Source organism: Mesoplodon mirus, assembly GCF_964341445.2.
Source record: "Mesoplodon mirus genome assembly, chromosome: 4".
Lineage (NCBI taxonomy): Eukaryota > Metazoa > Chordata > Mammalia > Artiodactyla > Ziphiidae > Mesoplodon > Mesoplodon mirus.
This window is the reverse complement of record NC_138979.1, coordinates 46,137,427-46,156,746: the sequence shown is the minus strand read 5'-3', so window position 1 is coordinate 46,156,746 and position 19,320 is coordinate 46,137,427. Positions and strand designations below refer to the sequence as shown.

General features: G+C 43.5%; 1 protein-coding gene across 4 annotated transcripts in view; it reads left to right on the top strand.

The window, feature by feature from the left end:
- Nucleotides 1-19,320, top strand: part of RAB27A (RAB27A, member RAS oncogene family) — a 96,556-nt gene that overhangs the window by 14,573 nt on the left and 62,663 nt on the right. The window contains exon 2 of one of the 4 annotated variants that reach the window (XM_082618367.1): nt 970-1,069. The exons of 1 other annotated variant lie outside the window; for it this stretch is intronic. The gene's annotated coding sequence lies outside the window, so the exon portion shown is untranslated. Of the gene's footprint in view, nt 1-969; nt 1,070-10,132; nt 10,305-19,320 lie in introns of those variants that run through there. 2 more of the 4 variants (XM_082618366.1, XM_082618365.1) reach the window with 2 other exon arrangements.

Here is a 19,320-nt window from a genome sequence, read left to right as displayed (position 1 = left end):
AACATGTGGTATATTCACACAATGGAATATTACTCAGTTATAACAAGGAATGAAGTACTGATATGTGCTACAACATGAATAAACTTTGAAAACATGAAAGAAGCTGAGCACAAGAGGCCATATATTGTATGATTCTATATGACGTGTCCAGAATAGGCAAATGTGTAGAAACAAAGTGTATTAGTAGTTCCCAGGGACTAAGGGGAAGGAGGGATAGGGAGTGACTGCTAATGGATATAGGGTTACTTTTTAGGATGATGAAAATATTTTGGAACTAGATAGTGGTGATCAATGACAGCTTTGTGAATATATTAAAAACCACTGAATTGTACACTTTAAAGCTTTATTGTGTGGGATTATATCTCAACAAAACTGTCAGAAAAAAAAAACCAACACTGCATCCAGAATAGCAGCTGCAGTTAAGGTAGTCCATTGTTTCCTGCCATAATCCATCTAGTATGTGTGTGTGGTGTAGAATATACATAACATAAAATTTACTGTTTTTACCATTTTTAAGTGTACATTTCAGTGGCATGAAATATATTCACATTGTTGTGTGACCACCATCACCATCTGTCCTGAGAACTTTTTCTGTTTAGTTTTTGCAGGGCGCAGAGAGGTGAATTGAATGGTGTTATAGAGAGAACCCCCACACCCCATATACTTCATATCTTTGAAGGTGGCATTAACGTCTGCATTTTTTTTGCATGAATTGCTTCTAATTTACTATTGGAGCCAGGGGAAGCAGATTTAGGGGCTTTCAGTTGGTCCTTTCTACAATAACGATGTGGTATGGACTGAATGCTTTCCCCCATTCATATGTTGAAGCCCTGATCCCCAATGTGAGGGTATTTGGAGGTGAGGCCTTTGGAAGGTAACTAGATCATGAGGGTGGAACCCTTATCAATGGGATTAGTTCCCTTATAAGAAAATATACAAGAGAGATGCTCTTTCTCTTGCCCATGTGAGGATACAGCAAGAAGGTGGCTGTCTGCACATCAGGAAGAAGGCCTCATCATACACTGAATCTGCCAGCACCTTGATCTTGGACACCATAGCCTTCAGAACTGTGAGAAAAAAAATATCTGTTTTTTAAACCACTCATTTAATGGTGTTTTTTTTTATTAGCAGTCTGAGCAGACTAAGGCAGGGGCTCTTCCTTTAAGGTCAGTGTGAGGTTTCTGCCAGCTACTGAGTATATGTATGTATCCTATGGAATGTGTCCTATGGAATGACAGAGTGGGTCCTGTAAAACAAATTTGGGCCAAACCTGCATTTATCTTATCACCCCCACAAGCCCCCACTCTAAACTGAGGGACTGTGGTAGTATTTAGAGCCTCCTTGTAACAGTTTGAGCTCAGATCTTGCAGTCATCAAAGTCTGAATTCCTCTTTCCCCAATGCACATTTATCCTGGTTGAAGGCCTTGGTCTCTTGGTAGGAGCAGAGGAAAGTTTATGATATAATTCTTGTGGCATTGGTATAATTCTTGTGGTATTCACCTTCCTCAGGTGAATACAGCTTCTTCAGTCATTGGCTCTAAGTCTGTGAAATGACTTAAATCAGGAAACTGGTGAAAGACCATGATTGCCATTGTGGAGACTGACAGCCTTATGCTCACTAGTTCTTGATTTTCTTTAAAAAATATTTGAGTCAAGAAACACCCCTTCTCTCCTCAAAACAAAAACACCCCATCTATCTTTTCCTTCAGAACATCATGACCTATAAGCCACCATCACAGATCTCTGTGGGTCAAGACATCCTGGTTGCACCCCAGCCTGGCTTCCCATTATAGTACTTATGGCCTGCCATCTGTTCTTTGCCATTTGGGCATTCTTTTGTTTCTAATTGATACTCAGGAGTCCTGTTGCAGCAGCATCTTCTGTCAGTCTCAGCTCATAAAGTACATCCACCATTGTGCTTTTCAGAGATGTCAGTGGCCTCCTCACCAGTGCCTCAGTGAAAGGAGTATCATCAGGGCCTTCCCAGGTAACATAATCAGGTGGTGGTTCTGCAGTCTCATCACAAATCCATTCTAACTCCAAGGTCAGGAGGGCAAGATAGGGAGAATAAGAGAGTTAAAGGGGGAAAGCCTAGACAATGGTAGATTTTCAAGGGGGCCACTAAACTTGATCCTATGGGATTTCCTGAAGAGAATTCTAAGAGTTTTTTAGATATTATTTTGAAATAATTTCAGACTTAAAGAAAAAGTACAAAAATAGTACAAAGAATTTTCATATACCCGTTATTCAGATTCCACAAATGTTAACATTTAACCACAGTTGCTTTAATCTCTATATATGTGTGTGTATGTATATGCACACACACACATTAATTGTTTTTCTAAACCCTTTGAGAACAATAAGTTGCCCATGTGATTCCCTTTTACCCCTATTTCAGTGTGCAATTCCTAAAAACAAGGATAATCTCATTTATAATTATAGTATAATAATCAAAATCAGGAAGTTAAGGTTGATAGGGTATTATTATCTCATCTCAGATTTCATCCAAACTCTACCAAGTTCCATTAGTGTCCTTTAGAGCAAGACAAAATTTTTTTTCTGGTCTGGGAACTAATTCACGATTGCATATGAGTTTAGTTGTCATGATTCTTTGGTTTCATTTATTCTTATTCCTTAGTCATTGCCTTTCATGATCTTGAAATTTTTAAAGAATACTGGTCTGTTTTGTAAAATTCCCCTTAATTTGGGTTTGTTTAATGCTTCCTCATGATTAGACAGATTCAGGTTATACCTTTTTGGTAGGACTACTGCAGAAATGATCTGTCAGTATGATTCACGGATTCCTATTTGGTTCAGTGAGTTACAGTCTATTACTGTCACCATTGCTAGCCACATGATTTGTGGGGCTTAGTGCAGAATGAAGATGCACAGCCCTGGGTGAGGATGAGAAAGTCAATCTCCTCTTCTCATGGACCCACCACTCCAACCCATGGTGAATGTGCACCCCCCAGGGATTGTAGCCTCCATGCTGGGGTGCTCTTGATTCCTGGGTGGTGGTGGCAGGAGCCCCCTGCTGAGTGGCACATAGAATGTACTGTGGTGCTACCAGACTACGGTAGTGATACCTGCCTTCTTGCCCGCCCCATGGTGCCATGGGGCATGGGCTCAACCCTGATCCCTTCTGCTCTCACACCCAGGCTCCTGGCCAGGTGGAAGGTGATGGCGGAATGTGGGCCTCCCCCAGCCAAGGTGACTTAGTCACTGCCCTGGAGTAAGGTAGTGAATGCAAGGCTGGGTAGGGCCCAGGGGACCAGGGGGTGAGGAGTGGGCAGTGGCAGGAGTCAGAGCCATGTGTCTGCAGAGGCTTCAAGCCTCCAGCATCCTCCATTGTGCCATCAGATTTCACTTATAAAACACAAATTCAAGGGTAAAATTATTAAGAATTTTAAGACAGTGACTGCAGAGCATTAAAATTCTGAGTGCAGGTCCCTGTGTGATGTTCTAGTTCCATGCTCATGAAGACAATCCTGACAATCACTACATGTTCAAATTGTCCCAGATGTGGCTGGTTGGAGTCCTTCCAAGCTGGCTCCTGTATTTTTTTTTTTTTTAGATCTTTATTGGAGTATAATTGCTTTACAATGGTGTGTTAGTTTCTGCTTTATAACAAAGTGAATCAGTTATACATATACATATGTTCCCATATCTCTTCCCTCTTGCATCTCCCTCCCTCCCACTCTCCCTATCCCACCCCTCTAGGTGGTCACAAAGCACCGAGCTGATCTCCCTGTGCTATGCGGCTGCTTCCCACTAGCTATCTATTTTACGTTTGGTAGTGTATATATGTCCATGCCACTCTCTCACTTTGTCACAGCTTACCCTTCCCCCTCCCCATATCCTCAAGTCCATTCTCTAGTAGGTCTGTGTCTTTACTTTTTTTAATAAATGTTTATTTCAAATATGAAATGTAATGTTTAAGCATTTTCTGAAAATAATTTTGTAGTTTAACAAGTGTAAAATAAGACTTCTTAAAAAAATTTACAACTAGGTATAAAATACTCAAGAATATACTTTGACATTCACAGTGGACATTTTTGAAAGGTAAGTTTTGTTAATGTAGCTTATAAACAAAAATATATTGACAGTCCCAGTTAAAATAAGCAAGTTCTTAGCTGAGGAATAATCCTCCCCCAGATGGGTCTGTGTCCTTTTGATATGTCCTTGTCATTCTCTGAGTACTTCTTTACTTTCTGGCTCATCCTTTTCTTAGATGAAGCTTTGACTCTAGGAGTCTGGTTCTTTTTTAAAAATTGAAACAAAATTCACATAACACATTTTAAAGCATACAATCCTGTGGCATTTAGTACATTCACAATATTGTGAAACTATCACTTCTGTCGAGTTCCAGGACATTTTCATCACCCCAAAAGGATGATGTGCAGTAAACAGTCCTTCCCTATTCCTCTTCCCCGCAGCCCTGGCAACCAGTCTGCTTTCTGTCTCTATGGATTTACCTTTTCTGGATGTTTTATATAAATAGAATCATACAGTATGTGACCTTCTGTGACTAGCTTCTTTTACTTAGTATACTTTCAAGTTTCATTCATGTTGTAACATGTATTAGTGCCTCACTCCTTTTTGTGGCCAAGTAATATTCCATTGTATGGATATACCACAATTTCTTTATCCATTCATCCATTGATGGATGTTTAGATTGTTTCCACCTTTTGGAACCTTTTGGAGTAGTGCTGCTATGAACATTTGTGTACAAGTATTTGTTTGAATACCCGTTTTCAATAATTTTGGCATATTTCTAGGAATAAACTTGTTGGGACATATGTGGTGATTCTCTGTTTAACTTTTTGAAGAACTGCCAAACTGTTTCCCAAAGTGACTACATCATTTTACATTCCCTCCAGCAATGTATAAAGGTTCCAGTTTCTCTATATCTCGCTAACACTTGTTATTTGTCTTTTCTTTTTTTTAAAAATGTTATGGCCTACCTAGTGGGTATGAAGTGGTATCTCACTATGGTTTTGATTTGCATTTCCCTAATGACTAATGCCATTGAACATCTTTTCATGTGGTTGGCCACTTTTATATCCTCTTTAGAGAGATGTCTGTTTTAGTCCTTTGCCTGCTTTTTAATTGGATTGTCTTTTTGTGGTTGAGTTGTAAGAGCTCTTTATATATTCTGATACTATATTCTTATCAGATATATGGTTTGCAAATATTTTCTCTCATTCTGTGGATTGTGTTTTCACTCTCTTGAGAGTATCCTTTGATGTGAACAAATTTTAAATTTTGATTAAGTCTAATACAGTTTTCTTTTGTTGCTTCTGCTTATGCTATCACATGTAAGAAACCATTGCCTGATCTAAGGTCATGAAGATTTCTGCCTATGTTTTCTTCTATGAGTTTTATAGTTTTAGTTCTTATGATTTAGGTCTTTGATCTATTTTTTTTTAAATTTAATTTAATTTTATTTTTTTGCTTTATAACAAATTTAATCAGTTATACATATACATATGTTTCCATATCCCCTCCCTTTTGCGTCTCCCTCCCACCCTCCCTATCCCACCCCTCCAGGCAGTCACAAAGTATCGAGCTGATCTCCCTGTGCTATGCGGCTGCTTCCCACTAGCTATCTACCTCACGTTTGGTAGTGTATATATGTCCATGCCGCTCTTTCACTTTTGATCTATTTTGAGTTAATTTTTATATATGGTGTGAGGAAAGGGTCCAATTTCACTCTTTTACATGTGAATATCTATTCTCCCAGCACCATTTGTTGAAGAGGCTGTTCTTTCCCATCAAATGGTCTTGGTACTCTTTTTGAAAATCAATTGGCTGTAGATTTATGGGCTCATTTCTGGACCCTCAAGTCCATTCCACTCATCTGTATCTCTGTCTTTATGCCAATACCACACTGTTTTGATTACTGCAGTTTTGTATTAAGTTTTGAAATCAGGAAGTGTAAATTAACTTTATTCTTTTTTTTTTTTTTTTTTTTTCGGTACGTGGGCCTCTCACTGTTGTGGCCTCTTCCGTTGCGGAGCACAGGCTCTGGACACGCAGGCCCAGCGGCCATGTCTCATGGCCCCAGCCACTCTGTGGCACGCAGGATCCCCCCAGACTGAGGCACGAACCCGCATCCCCTTCATCAGCAGGCGGACTCTCAACCACTGTGCCACCAGGGAAGCCCTAACTTTATTCTTTTTCAGGATTTTTTGGGGGGCTATTTGGAGTCCTTTGCAATTTCATGTGAATTTTAGCATCAGCTTTTCCTTTTCTGTAAAAATAGTGTTGAATTCGATAGGGATTGCATTGAATCTACAGATTGCTTTGGGGAGCATTGCCATCTTTACAATATTATGTCTTCCAATCCAACGACATGGTGTATCTTTTCATTTATTTAAGTCTTCTTTAATTTCTTGCAGTAGTGTTTTGTAGTTTTTAGTGTATAAATCCTGCATCTCCTAAGTATTTTATTCTTTTTGTTGCTATTATAAATGGGATTTTTTTTAAAGTTCCTTTTTTGATTGTTCATTCCCAGTGTATAGAAATACAACTGATTTTTGTGTAATGATCTTGCACCCTGCATCTTTGCATATTTCATTTATTAGCGCTAATAGTTTTTTAGTAGATTCTTTAGGATTTTATATATAAAAGATCATGTCTTTGGTTCCTTTTATTGGAAAAGGGTATTTAGAAATCAAGATCTGAGTGCTAAGTGTGTTCATAGCTACTATGATATACTTCTAGGACCTCTTAGCAGATGGAGCTGGAAAATATATACTTAATACATATCTATACATAACTCTATTTCTCCATATTAAAAATCATGAGTTTGTATTGATACCTCCCATTTCAATCCTATTAATGTAACTGGAGCTGGGACTCTGCATGTTTCAAGCAGTAGCCTGCAGTGTCAGAGAAGCTCCAGAGCTGGAAGCAAGAGGTATACTGTGACCAGTTCTGTGGCTGGAGTAAGAAGTGGTGTGGGGAGGATTTTGAACTGGTGCACAAGATGGGTTTAATATACTTAGTTTCTGTGATAACTTTCTCTCTTTGTTTTCCTCTGGACTCACTTTTCTCAAATTCCTTTTTTGGATTTCCTCTGCCAATGCCTTAAATACTGAGTGATCCTCTGGGTTCTGCACCAAGCCCCCTCTTTGCCCTCTCAGCACGTTTTCTAGACTAGCTCATTGCCTCTCATGTCTTTGAGTCCCCTTGGTAATAGCTCCAGTTCACGTCTTCTGTGCTTCAGACCAACTTACTCAACTACATACTAAACAGTTTCACTTGGATGTTCTGCTGGTGCTGGTATGTCAGAGTTGAAATGTCCTAAACTCGTTTATTATTGCCTATTTCACTCTCCTTCCCTGTTGCTTTCTTCCTTTTGCTCAGGGGTTCCTAGTTGCCCAAACCAGAAATCTGGGCACCTCCATGGATTCCTCCCTCTTCTTCACCCCCTACAACAAAGTCTTCCTCTTTTTCTTTTTTAATTAATTAATTGATTTTTATTTTTGGCTGCGCTGGGTCTTTGTTGCTGCGTGTGGGCTTTCTCTAGTTGCAGCGAGCGGGGGGCTACTCTTTGTTTTGGTGCATGGGCTTCTCACTGCGGTGGCTTCTCTTGCAGCAGAGTACAGGGTCTAGGTGCGTGGGCTTCAGTAGTTGTGGCGCATGGACTTAGTTGCTCCACGGCATGTGGGATCTTCCCGGACCAGGGATTGAACCCATGTCCCCTGCGTTAGCAGGTGGATTCTTAACCACTGCGCCACCAGGGAAGTCCCTAAAAAAGTCTTCTTGATTCATTCTCTTAAGTATCTCAAATCTGTCCATTCATCTTCATCCTCAGGGCCACTGCCTTAAACCAGATCACTATTATCCCCCACTTGGACTTCAGTATGCTAACTGGCCTCCCCAGCCCATTCTTCGCCTTATAGCCATTAAGAAAATGGGTTCTAAGTTCTGGTCCTGGCTTTGCCACTTATTAGCTATATGAACTTAGGTTGCTTAATCCCTTTAAGGCTCAGTTTCCTCATCTGTAATATGGGGACAAGAATAGTGCTTATTTTATAGGGCAATTGTGAGACGTAAATGAGGTGATATATGTAAAGTTCTTAGCATATTGGCTGATTCAGAGTAAATGGTCAATAAATGTTAGCTAATATTATTATAAGCATTCCAGGGTTCTTCATATTCCAGCCTCTGCTCATTTCTGCAGTTTCTTTGATTGCTTCCTTCCACTCAGTTTTTCAGCTTTTCCAAACTTCTTTCAGTTGCTCCAATATCTCATTCTCTCTTTTTGCCTCCAGACCATTCCTCTGCTCTCTTTCCTAAAATTCTCTCCTCTCTCGCTTTCCCCTCTTATTCATCCTTCTGAATCTATACATCACTGTCTCTGGGAAGTCTTGACTTGGTGTCACTTATCTGTGTTCCAGTTACACTCTTTAACTTCCCTTATCAAGGATCGTATCTCACTGCACTGGAGTTAACTTGGTTTCTCTGAGGGCAGGATCCCTGAGGGCAGGGACCAATTTACCTCGTTCACTATTGCCTCTCCAGTACCTAACACAGTGCTTGACTCACTGAATGAAATGAATAAATGGGTGACGACGAATGGGCCACAGCATCGCTATTTTCTGATCTCCTGCCTGGTAAACTCCTGGTGACAGCCCTGCCTGGCTGCAGGAGTGGGGAGGGCTGAAGGGGGAGCTCTCCTTATATGAGCCTTTAGCGGTTGCTGCATTGTTGTCCCCCTAGATCTTAGCTGATCAGTGACTCCTAAGACTTCCTCTACACATGAACATCGGGCTACTTTTCCTGTCCTAACCTCCATCAACAACAGTTTGATGGCCTTTCTCTTCCTTGGGAAACATCCCTTGAAAGCATAACCCTATGGTGAAATCTCTTATCCCTAACTCTGAGATCACTGTGTTATATTTGGAACTATTAAATTGAATGTACATTCAATACTTGGCAATTTCCTATGGTTCATCCTATATGTGAATCTGAGAAGCTAATTGTACTGTAGTGCAAACTGTGAGTAGTTATAGACTGAAAGAATGATGGAGTTGGGCAGGTCGCCCTGAGACAGCTGGAATTTGTGGTGCAAGAAGAATCAGTGAGAGAACAGATAGTAAGAGACAGTAGACGAGGGCTTCCAGTCATTTTCTTTTGCTTAGAAGTAGAATTATTTAGTTCAGAAGTGCTTTGCCTGAAAGCCCACGGGGCAGGCCCAAAAGCCACTGTTCAGACCCCAGGCCACTGGAGGAGAATTCGGCCGCCTCTCAGTGGGAACCTGGTGGCCCCAACCTGCCTCACAGCCACAGGTCCAAGCGGCCCACGCAAAACCGTCGGCACTGAGAGAAGGAAGCCGCTGGGGGGCAGCAAAGGCTCGCAGATTTCTCCGTACAGGGGCTATTCTTTCAAGTACTGTACTTTGCTTTTTTTTTTTTTTAAACGAATTACTCTAATACTCGGAAATTTAACTGAGAGCGATTTTATAATCTGAACTAGGCTGTACGAGTAGAGACCCCGTTTCCTTCCAGAAATATATTTTTTTCCTGCCAGAATTCTACTACTCTCCCCCCGCCCCCCCTTCCCCCGGTCATTTTCAAGAATCCCAGAGCTTTCTCTTACTCCAGGAAGGCCATGTCCAGGTCCCCCGAGTGAGGAGCTGGCGGGGTGGGATGGACAGTGGCAGAGCCGGATGCCCAGCGCGGATCCGGTCCCTGGGGAGCCGGACCAAGGGGGCACTGTGAGCTGGAGCACCCCCGGGCCTCAGGAACCGCGGGCAGGGCTGACTTTGCAGCCGCTCAGCACCTCTGGCTACAAGGTGGACACACCGACCTGATGCCCTGGAAAACACCTTTAGAAAATGGCTTTTAGGGGAGCAGATTTGGCGAGAGGCACCAAACTATACCTTGCAGCGCCCGATCCCGTGGCAGTTTGTAAGTGTCACCACTGTGTCTCAGAACGAAAACAACCCCCTAAGGTTTCGTGCCTTCCGGGAAGCGGCAGTGGAGACCCAACTTGGACTAAAAAGAGGCGAATGGGGCCTTTGCGTGGCAGGTGCGGCGGGGCTGGGGGCGGCGCGCGGGGAGGGCGCCTGCAAAGCGCTCTCTCAGAGTTGGGCGGGGGTGCTCGCCGAGGTGACAGGAGGAAGCGGGAGGTGGAGGGTGGAGAGGAGGTCCCGCCCCCACCTCGCTCTCCTTTACGGGAAGTGATGTGGGGCCCGACGGAAAATACCCGCCGAGGACCCAAAAAAGGCCGTCAGAGGGTGGACGCGGCGCGCGCAGAAGGAGCGGCGGCGTGGGGACCGCGGGCGGAGCAGGTGAGGCGACGGGCGCGGGCGGGGGAGGCGCGCTCAGGCCCGGGGCTCCGGGAGGCTCCAGTCACCCCTCGGGGCGACGGAGCGGGCGAGCGCAGGGTCTGGCCCTGGGGCGGGGGGTGGAGCTGCATCTCCTTCTCTCCCCGCCTGTGGGCGGCTGAGCCCACCAGAAAAGATGCTTTGCTTCTCCCAGGCCCTCAGCACAGACCCCACGATGACAGTGACGGGGGTGGGGGTCAGCTTGGGCGAGGTGCTGATTAGGTGGAGTCCCAGGCTGGGACGGGGCTGAGGTCACCTCCGGGCGGCATCCAGGTGCGAGGCTCCCCATCTCGGGGTGGGAAGAAGGAAACTTCTCTGGCAGGAGAGGAGGAAGGTCCCAGACCTCCTGCACGCCCCTCCTCCGCCCCCCAGCCCCCCGCCGTTCTTTCCTCCCTCCCTTTGTTGTCGGTTGAATGATTTAACGTCTTGACACCTTTGCTGGTGAGGGTCTGTACGGGCAAACTGCCCGGGTGGGAGAAGGTTCTCTCTTTCCCTGCCAATCAGACAGAAAACCCTACCAGGCAGCCAGGCTCTCGGGTCTTGACTGGTGGTAGGGCTGATGTGATGACTCGTTTTGGTAACTATTGCCAAAGCTTTTGTCTCTGTCCCAGTAGATCACCGATTAAGCAAAGTCAGGCCTGAAGTGAAGGAAATCTTGTGAGCCCTTGACTTCACCTTCCCAGCATTTCGGCTCCTGCAGGCCACATGGCTTCCTAATCTCCTGCCAGGGGGTCCTCTTTCTTACCTCTATGGGCTAACAGCTATTTTTTCCTACTGGATGGATTATCACTTTTGGGTCAGCTCATCATTCAGATGTTGGGAAGGGGAGTAGTGTTATGCTGTATAAATTTTCTATAATTATTGGTGATATAATTTGTTGGTGCTTCACTGTTCTTGTTCCATTTATTTAGTTATTTACTTATTTACTTATTTATCTATTTATTTATTTTAACCTTCTTAGAAGCTTGCTTTAGGGGGAAAACACAGTCTGGAAAACAGAATTTCTGCAGACGGTTACAAATGAAGAAAGGTTAATGTAGTGCTGAAAAGACTTGACTGACCGTTATCCTTTTCTGTATTTTATGTTAGTTTTCATTCCTACTTTCTTCCTTTCCTTTATTCTTCTTCCTTACTCCCTCCCTTCCTTAATTTCTATGGCCTGCCTTGATTTTTAACTTTGATGAAGTACAATTAATTTATTTTTTCTTTTGTTGCTCTGCTTTTGGTGTCAAATCTAAAAAAGCATTGCTAAATCCAAAGCCATGAAGATTTATGCCTATGTTTTCTTCTAAGAGTTGTATAGTTTTAGCTCTTACATTTCCATCTTTGACTCACTTTAAGTTAATTTTTGTATATGGTGTGTGGTAGGGGTCTAACTTAATTTTTTTGAATATGGACATCCCGTTCTCCCAGCACCATTTGTTGAAAAGATTATTTTTTCCCCTTTGAATGCTGTTGGTGCCTATGTTGAAAATAAATTGACTGTAAATATGAGGGTTTATTTCTAGACTCTCAGTTCTACTCCACTGATCTGTATGTCTATCCTTATGCTAGTATCATACTCTCCTCTTTATTAGCTATGTACGTGGTAAGTTTCGAGATCGGGAAGTGTGAGTCCTCCCACCTTGCTTTTCTTTTTTGAGACTGTTCTGGCTATTCTGGGCTCCTTGAATTTCCATATGAAATTTAAGATCAGCTTCTCAATTTCTGTTGCCTTGGTTTTAAAAGAGATATAAGGGTCTTAAAGTGGGCAACAGTCTCTAGGAACCAGACTCTTGATTTTCCTCTTCCAAACCCGTTTTCGCTTAGTCTCACCTGTCTCAGTTAATGGCAACTTCACTCTTCCAGGTGCTCAGGCTGAACACCCCAGGGTCACCCCTGATTCTTTTCTTTCTCTCACACTCCACATCTTGTCCCTCAGCAAATCTCATTGGTTCTATTTTGAGTCTATACCTAGGATAGGAAATTTCTATTTTCCACTGCTTCCACCAAGTTCCTTTCACTTCTGTCGCCTGGATTACTCAAAAGCCTCCTACAGGGCCACTCTGCTTCCACCCTCATCACTCTACAGTCTGTTCTCAACGCAGCAGCCAGAGTCAATTATGTCTCTCACTCCGGTGCTCAAAGCTCTCCAGTGGCTTTTTATCTCAGAAGGAAACCAAAGTCCTTACTGTGGCCTGCAGTCCCCTTACATGGTGTGGGGGGCTTCATCTTCTATCACTCCTCTCTTTCACACTCTGCTTCAGCCACGCCTCAGGACCTTTGTATTTGCTGTTTCCTCTGCCTGGAATGTTCTTCCTTCAGATGTCTGCACAGCTTACTCATTTCTTTCAAATCAAGTCATTTATTTAGAGATGCCTTCTTGTACCATCCCATCTAAAATAGCATCCTTCACCCCCCCACACCCCATCATTTTCTTCCCCTTTCCCTTGCCTTATTTTTCTTTAGAGTATTTATAGCATTTACTGTCATCACACACACACACACACACACACACACACACACACACACAGATGTTGTACACAACATCTATCTCCCACTGGTGGAATACAAGCTCCATGAAGGTCAGGAATTTGTCTTGTTCACTATGGTGGGCATAGCACCTAGAATGGTTTCTGGCACATATTAAGCCCTAAAAAATCATGTTGAGTGAATGAAAAGGGAATGAGAGGCTGAGAAATGGGGATCACTCTGCTATTTCTTTCTCACTCTTCTTCCCACTTTATCCAAGAAGCAATGTCCATAGCTACATCACAACTCCTAAATCTCTCCTCTTCTATTCTCCTGTTTTCCTCAAGATAATGGCCTTACCCTCCTTGGAAAGGGAAAGGTCAAACAAGCAGAAAGGTGAGGACTTTGGGTCCTTCCCACCGTGGCAGTGGGGAGCCCTCTTCTCTGTAGCCTGGACAGACTGGGTGGGGGCATTCAGCATCTGTCTCCAGTGATTCAGTCTCTTGTGCTGATCTAGGGAGAGAGTGAAATCTCTTGGAAATTTGAGAAAATGGAATTTCATTTCCTAATGAATATTTTGCAGTACAGTGAATTTAATCTTTTTCTGACTTCTAACTGAAATTGCCAATTCTGAGACTCATTTTGGCCTTTAATGACATAACGACTTTAGACTGTCAACTGATTATGTGTACGTGGCCTTATTTCCATGAGTAGATTGTAATATCCTGGAGTCAGAGCATTGGCTTTAGCTCCTTTGTGAGTCCTATACTGCAGGCTATCATAGACTAAGAAAGAAGTGTTCAATAAACTCTTGCTGAATGTACCCATAAGTTAATGAATAAACTTGGATTTGTTTTCCTCATTAGAAACCTCTAGTCCATATATTTAGTTTTTCTTAGTGTATAGATATAAGTATCTTGTCTTAGTCCACCTCATCCTGCTGCTCCTGATAGAGCAATATTGGCAACAGTTGAGAGGGGTTTCCTGCGGACCTCTCTCAGTGAGAATTGAATTAACTGGCCCAGACAGCACAGTAATCAATCTTCTGTGTTATTTTGCAAACTGAACTAGCCTTCCATTGTTATTTAAACTTACCTTGGAATGTGCCCTGTCTATATCTTCACTACAAACAATGAAGGATTATTTTTACATACATGGAATATATATATATATACATATATATATATATTTCTCTCTAATAAATTATGATAGGCTTGATACCACCTGAAAAACTAAACAGGGCTCACATATTTAAAGTGTGAGTCCGTAATTAACTGGATGGGTGGGAGAATCCCTCTCACAATGTATATGTATATCAAATCACCATGATATACACTTTAAATATCTTACAATTTTATATGTCAATTATGCCTCAATAAAGCTGGCTCACAATAAAAAAAAAAAAAAGTGAGCCCCTAGGCAGCAAGATTGTCTTGCCATTGTTAGAACAAGATTGCCTTCTGAAGAGAGGAATTTTTCCCTTTCACTGCCTTCGCTTTTTATGCTGTGTGCAGGTTTTGCTTGGATCATATTTATTCCTCTGCCTCTTGGTCAGGAAGTTCCAGTTTATGGTCTGGTTTCCCTTAAGCTGATTATCTTGGGAGCAGACGTGAGCACTGAGTTGGAGGAAGAGATAAAGGGTTTGTAATTAACTTTATGTCCAGAGGGTGAGAGGTGTGGAGCTGTGAGCATCCAGCTTGTTTTGGCCTCCTGTCTGGTCGTGCAGTACACCACATTCTTTTTCTTGTATGATTGAGGTCTGCTAACACTCATATTTCACTTACTGTTAAAGAAAACTTGATGCCTCACTTACTCAAAAGAAATGTTGGAAGTTATTCTTCCTTGCCTGTTTTTGTTTTGTTTTTTGCCTCTGTGTATGTTACCCATGAGAAGGCCTCCCATTTGGTGCCTCAGCCACGCTTGGCACCACCCACAAATATGAAATCAGACTTTTGAGTCTTGAAATTGAACTTTTAACATGGGGTCAGAGGTAGGGTGCCAGATTTAGCAAATTGGGAAAAAAAAAGAAATTTGCATTTTGGATGACCAAAAAGTAATATTTTACTATAAGTATGTCCCATGCAATCTTTGGGACGTACTTATGCTAAAAAATTAGTTGTTTTTATGAAAGGCAAAATCAACTGGTGTCTTGAATCTAATCTGGTAACCCTGGTTTGGTAAACCTAGGTTTATGCACAGGGAATGCATTGATCATGATAATGTCCAAAGAATGACTGAGCTATGGCTCACTTTGGTGATTGCACATGTGTCCATCTTAAGGAAGGAGGGGGCTTGTAAACTCAAGGAGTATTAGAACTAGAAGGAAGTAGAAGATTATTTTACTCTAGTGTTTGGTAGTTAAGGAAATTTTTCTCCAGAGATGTTAAGTCATTTTCTAAGGTCACACAGTTAGTAGCAGAGCCAGAATCGGAACTCTGGGTCCAGTGGTTAGTCTGCTACATAATGTCTTCCCTTAAGAGATCATGTGTAAGTTGCTTATATTTTCGTGCTGACCTTTAATCACTTCTTTTGCCACCCTCCCATGATCACTCCATTATCCTGCTGTCCTTCCAGTCCCTAGATCCATTATGTGGCAGGCAAAGCCATCCTCATGGATACCCTTGTCTTTTCTCTGAGAACCATAGGACTGTTTAAAGCCACCATTGGTTGTATTTCTGTGGTGATGCCAGAAAGCCAGAAAGCCTGTCTTTGCATGTGTTTTTATTCCTTTTAAGGTCTGGTTAATATTTTTGTCACCTTTGAGTGTTCATTGGAAGATGCTTTGATTTAGGAGGACTTGCTGAGAATAATTCCACAGCCACCAAGTACTGTCTCACTGTAAGTCACTTGCTTTGTGTGGCCTATTCCTTTGATACTCCGTATCCTTTTGTATTTTGGTAGAATAAATATGGAAGCTACATGGTAAGGACCAATGCAGTAGATAGGTATATGTGACTTCCTATTTAGAGATCTGTCCTTTTAAAACACTGGGTTATTTTCTTACTGTTTTAAAGTTATTTGTACTTATTTGAGAAAGCAGTCTTGAAAACGAATATGCTTCCTCTGACTGCCACGAGAATACCATATTTCAGAGCCACTAATCCTGTTTTTTCATAGCTTTGTTGATTAATTCATATAAAGCCTGACCAGCTGCCAGGTCAAAGCATAACAATAAAATCGGTTGCCAAGAGACTGAAAAATCTGTTCGTTCTTACTAACTGCTGCTCATCTATCTTGCTCTGATCCCACCACATGGGCAGCTGGTCAAGTCTTATCTGAGTATGGCTGGTTACTCATCTCCTGTATATTTGTATCATTTGCAACCAAGACAGGGTCTCAATCAGCTAATAAAACTTACGGTAAGGTATTGTTTAAATTCTTGCTGTACTAGCCCTAATACGGGAAGGAATGAGACATACACCTGAGAATTTTAAAATATAATCCATGGTTGTGGTCAGGATTCCTTTGTTTCCTGCAATGTGTGAATCATTTTCATAATGAATCTCACCACTGCAAGGGAGCAACCCCAGGCATGAGTAAAAAGGTCTAGCAGCCCTTGAAAAGATAAGGTATCGTCCTTCTAGTCAGATACTGGAGACCAAATGTGGCCAAACAAGCTGCTAGCTGTTCCAGGCTGGGCTTCCTTCGTCAGGGACAAGGTCAATTCTCCATTGCCCCCACTCTGCTTAGGCACAGAGGGCCGTGAAGTGGGTTGTGTTATTTCCTCAGGGAGTGACTCATCCCTGTGTTCCACAGCTCCTGCTGGAATGTGGAGGAACCAACACAGGCAGGAATTAGTGGATTGGTTTTTAGCTTCTAACACTGCCAATAATTAACTGATATTACACCAGCGTTCTCAGCTGGGCTGGTTCCGACTCCCTCCTCCCTCAGAGGGCACTGGGCAATGTCTGGTTGTCACATCTGGGGAGCTACTGCTGGCATTTAGTGGGTAGAGACCAGGGGCGCCTCTAAACATCCCACAATGCACAGGACAGCCCCTCATGGCAAAGGGTCAGTCCTGCCCACCATGTCAGCAGGGCCAAGGCTGAGAAACCCTGCGTTACACACATCGTTGAACCTTTCTGGTGTGCAGTTTCCTGAGTTCCACATTCTCTCCATCATGTAAAGTTAACTAAGCCTAACTCTACCACTCTTGCCTTTCTAACCTCTCCCTCACCCCAATTCTAAGTCATTAAATGTGAAGTAGGACCCAGGCATCTATATGTGTACATAGTTTTTAATCCCCACCAGGGATGCTGGTGGGCAGTTGGGACTGAGAACCCTGCCCTCAGGGATCATGGAGTGAGGTGCCAGGTGGACCATTTGAGGGGAGTGGGTGGTGTGGGGAGAACCTGCCAGTAGGAAGTGAGAGCCGGGTGGCAGGGCCTGGCTGCCGTGTGATTCAGCGCAGGTGGAAGGCTGCCAGAAGGGCCGCAGGGAGTGCTGTGACTGAAGGCTTGGTCCCTGAATTCCTCAGAGATGGGGCCCTCAGCCCCTCGGCCTGACGAGCTCTCAGCTGCCCGGGAGTGTCTGCTCCACCGATTCCCAGCTGGCCACCGTACCCTTGTGCCAGAGGTGCCACAGACCTCAGAGTTTCCCAAGGAAATAGTAGGACTGGCCAGTTTCTTCATTAACACCCCATTTCCTGCTTAGCTAGAGCCTCTCTGGGAGATTAAAAGTCAACAGCAAAAACCCCAACCCTGAGTCAGCAGCCCATTTTGCCACCCAGATAAGGAAACCTCACTTGTTACACTTACGGCATCGTGTAATTTAAGGGCTGGTAGGCACCTTAGAAACAAGGGAGCCCAGCCTCCCCTCCACCTCAGAGGTTCAGAGCGGTCCCCAAGGTCACATGACAAATTGGTGGCAGAGACGGTTCTAGAAGACAGGTGTGCTGGTTCTTTCTATGCCCCTGTGCTAATGTTTCTTAATTGTAACCAGCAGTGTCTCTTCCTTGAACTCTTCTGAAATATCACAGGAATTGAAGCAAGTATATTAATGATTTTCCCCTATGTTAAAGCAGTCCAGAAATATCTGTCTGCTATGGCTGTGTGCCAGCTGCCAGTTAAAGGCCACCATCATTTTTTTGCCTGTACTGTTGCTTTTCTTCTTCTTCTTCTTCTTTTTTTTTGGCCACACCACGCAGCATGTAGGATCCTAGTTCTCTGGCCAGGGGTCAAACCTGCACCCCCTGCTGTGGAAGCGTGGAGTCTTAACCACTGGACCACCAGGGAAGTCCCTGCTGCTTTTCTGGTCTCGTTCTGTACCACCCATAACCCATTCCTCACACAAAGCCAGTGATCTTTAAAAAATGTAAATCAGATCATATCCTTCTTCCGTTTAAAATCCCTCAGTCGGGGCTTCCCTGGTGGCACAGTGGTTGAGAGTCCGCCTGCCGATGCAGGGGACATGGGTTTGTGCCCCGGTCCGGGAAGATCCCACATGGCACGGAGCGGCTGGGCCCGTGAGCCATGGCCGCTGAGCCTGCGCGTCCGGAGCCTGTGCTCCGCAATGGGAGAGGCCACAACAGTGAGAGGCCCGCGTACCGCAAAAAATAAATAAATAAATAAAAATTCCTCTGTCACTTCCCATTGCAGTTGGTGCAAGATCCAAATGTTCTAACTGTGGTCTGGAAGAGTGTCCGTGATCTGAGCCCTGTTGGCCTCCTTGACCTCAGTTCACCCCTGTGCCTCCATCTTTCAGCCTCATCTACTTCCTTTCTGTTCCTTAAAAATGCCAAGTTCTTTCCTTCCTCAGAGCCTTTACACTTGCCTATAATTCTTTTCTCTAGATCCTCACCTGGCTGGTCCCTTGCAGTAGAGTAATCCCTGATCACTCTGTTGAAAGTAGTCTCTACCCTATTATTGCACTATTGTCTTCACAGGACTTAGAACTCTTTGAAATTATTTTATCTCTATGTTCACTTATTACTGTCTGTGTCTTCCTGCTGAATTGTTCTCTCTATGAGAGCAGGGACTTTTTCTGTTTTGTGAACTCTCTATGCTTAGCACCTAGAATAATGCCTGGCACATGGTAGATGCCAAGGAAATCAATGAACGATAGAGTAACTAGGGAGTTGGTGTTAGAGAAGATTGCTTGACAGATTGTCCTATGTAATTCCTATTTTTTCCTACATTGGACTTAATTTATTTTTTAAACCTGTTTCTTTTTTATAATTAATTAATTAATTAATTAGTTTTTGACTGTGTTGGGTCTTCGTTGCTGTGTGCGGGCTTTCTCTAGTTGTGGCGAGCGGGGGCTACTCTTCCTTGCAGTACGCGGGCTTCTCATTGTGATGGCTTCTCTTGCTGCAGAGTATGGGCTCTAGGCGCGCAGGCTTCAGTAGTTGTGGAACGTGGGCTCGGTAGTTGTGGTGCACGGGCTTAGTTGCTCCGCAGCATGTGGGATCTTCCTGGACCAGGGCTCGAACCCATGTCCCCGCATTGGCAGGAGGACTCTTAACCACTGCGCCACCAGGGAAGTCCTGGACTTTATTTTTTGAACTAAAACTGGAATGCCAGTTTGATAC